The sequence below is a fragment of the Lytechinus variegatus genome, chromosome 4 (genome assembly GCF_018143015.1).
Source record: "Lytechinus variegatus isolate NC3 chromosome 4, Lvar_3.0, whole genome shotgun sequence".
NCBI classification, from domain to species: Eukaryota; Metazoa; Echinodermata; class Echinoidea; order Temnopleuroida; family Toxopneustidae; genus Lytechinus; species Lytechinus variegatus.
In genome coordinates, this window is record NC_054743.1 from 37,129,595 (window position 1) to 37,131,934 (window position 2,340).

General features: G+C 37.8%; 1 non-coding gene across 1 annotated transcript; it reads left to right on the forward strand.

The window, feature by feature from the left end:
• The first annotated feature begins 1,794 nt into the window (after positions 1-1,794).
• Positions 1,795-1,867, forward strand: TRNAK-UUU. The gene has a single exon. It is a non-coding gene; the product is annotated as a tRNA-Lys (tRNA).
• Positions 1,868-2,340: the final 473 nt, after the last annotated feature.

The window sequence follows — 2,340 nt, forward strand, 5'->3', positions numbered from 1 at the left end:
CGGACACCCGACCCCCATCCTATTAGAACGTGATTAAATGGTGTGCGAGAATGAGTGTATCCAGGTTTTCTATCATGTCTATCAAAGGAAATTACACAAATCATCTGTAATACCCCATTTCATGTTTACCTGGAAAGTGGCTTTAAAAATCATCTTGGATCCCCAAGACCATCTTCCTTACGCATTTCATGCTCAGATACCGATAGCTAATAATCATCATCTTAATTCTCTTTCCACAACGTGCAAGACTAAGATCATAATAATTGTTCCTTTACTCGTGATGAGTTTGACAGGTGATTGCAATGATATGATATTTTTCATCGGTAGCGTGTTTGTTAAATGCACAGATATAGGCCCGAATTCACAAAGGTGGTTTTGAAAACCCGCGGTTGAGTCTATGGTTTATGTAGAGTTCTAACGCGTATCGGGCGCATGTATAGCAAAAATGCTGATGAATAACTGTACATTTACCGAAGAGTTAGATGCCTTTGACAAAATAATAAAACAGCTTTCGTGTACACTTAAATACAGTCCCATCAAATTATCTCGGTTCATTAAAAGTCACTCATGCGTTGAAAATGAGGACGATAAATAAAAATAAAAAGACGGGTGTTTTAAAAGTGCGGATAATCTCTTGAAATGCCAGATTTTTAATCGACATGATGGAGGAAACATTTTTTTCGCAGGTAAAACCCAGTGGTGGCACTAAAGGGGGGGGGGCGGGAGGGACACAGGGGGAGTATTTTGTCCCCAGTCAGGCACACCTCCCCCTCAAAAAATGGAAACTTAAAAAAACATGTATGGTTAAATACTGACATAAAAATCCTACTTAAGCAGTAAATTGCTAAAAAAACAGCATTTTTCACTCTGAAAATCAAAAAAAAAATTCTCACCCATTCCACGTTAGCTTCCAAAAATTGCTAAAATAATTATTTCAGGTCATTATATAAAGCTAAAATTTAGTTTGCGATTCGCGCTATCAGTGGCTTTCAATAGATTCAATATGATAACATAGGGTTTAAAAGAATCCAGCGTTCAAGTCAATTTGCATAAATTATTCTTCTCGCAATTCGAATTGTCATTATTCGTTTTAGGGATATACGCATGATGCATGTTCATAATTACGACAAAATGCTGAAAATCAGCTAATTTTCGCTCGCGCAGCTCGTTCTCATCAATTTGTTATAGTTAGGCAACCTATCATGTAAAATAGTTTCAAAAAATGCTTAGAACGTCCACTTATCTTCATAGGATGTTAAAATTTTCAGATCGCGCTTCGCGCTCTCATTTTTTATTTCCTGAGATATCACCTTTACATGTCATTGAAAACACAGGTCGCTTTTCAAGTCAGTAGTGTCTGTAATAGAAATCTTATCTCGCGCTTCCAGCTAGATTTTGAAGAACGGGCCAAAAAGGGTGTCCACCTTTGCTCCCCGAAAAATCCCCCCCCCCTATACGTTAAAAATCCTAGTGTCTCCACTGGTAAAAAAAATGAACCAATTCAGTTATACGTCATAGCATGCTTATGCAAGAAGATGATTTAAAAGATCTCGAAGGCTTATTTCTGTTCAAACATGAAACTCATATCCACCTCCCCTCACTCTACACACTCACATGCACACTCCCACGCACACATACGCTCCTCACCCTTCTTCATACAACGCATTTTACCGTACAAACTGGAGGCATCACGTCTGTCCAAGACACAAGAAAGTACTTTGTAATTATGAATTACCTAATTTTCAACGGCAAGAGTCTTAGAAAATGATATTCTTATAAATATGTATAGCCAAAGCCCGGTTAGCTCAGTCGGTAGAGCATCAGACTTTTAATCTGAGGGTCGCGGGTTCGAGTCCCTCATCGGGCGGGAGCTGATTTTTTTTTTCTTTAAGCGGTGTGTTGGTTCAGTTGGTTGAGCGTTCGGAGTTAAAGCCCAGGCCGCCTCAGAGCAAAGACGTTGCAAGATGGGAGTTGCTGCTATCCTGTTTGACGTTCAACGATTATTAAGGGAGAGAGCAACTTCGGACTGGCGCTGTTCAGTTGGTGCCGGTCCCACGATCAATTGGGAAAATTAATTTTTTTTTCGGAGAATCGCTATTTCTGATGTATATTTTGAAGAATAGAATATGAATGAATATTGCATTACTATTATCATAGGGATAAAATGCAAAAAAAATTCAGACGATATTTACTATTTTTTTTCAGTCTTATTAATCTATGATGGACAAACAAGGCAAAGATTGAAATGATGCTTATTTGACCTTTACTCTCTTACTTTAGATCACTGTATTTTTCATTCCATTTCATTTATTCATTTCAAATAGAAAAAATACATTGTTT